Below are 369 nucleotides of genomic sequence, written 5' to 3'. Positions count from 1 at the left end.
GCTCTGATACCTGTTGTTAGGTATCAGTGGTCTAGGAACACCTAGAAGGGGGGTTGAATAGGTGTAGCGGTTAACAAGCACCGCTTCTTGAACTAAAACCCAACTTTTGGAAAACAGGCTAGTTAATCGATTAACAGCAGGGTTTAATCGATTAACTATTGCACATGATAGAATGATCAGACAGTCAATTTACGTAGTGATTAAAACAAAATTGAACATATATAATACAGATATTTTTACGCACAATTATTAAGTATATGCCAGTAAACAAATATCCAACTTTTCAATTACATATTCAATTTATAATGGTAAGAAACATAAAGAAGATAAAGAGAGAAAGAACAGTGCAAAAGAGGATTTTTATTGTGG

Source organism: Lupinus angustifolius, chromosome LG01, assembly GCF_001865875.1.
Source record: "Lupinus angustifolius cultivar Tanjil chromosome LG01, LupAngTanjil_v1.0, whole genome shotgun sequence".
Classification (NCBI taxonomy): domain Eukaryota; kingdom Viridiplantae; phylum Streptophyta; class Magnoliopsida; order Fabales; family Fabaceae; genus Lupinus; species Lupinus angustifolius.
The sequence above is the reverse complement of the archived record's forward strand: the minus strand, read 5'-3'. Positions refer to the sequence as shown.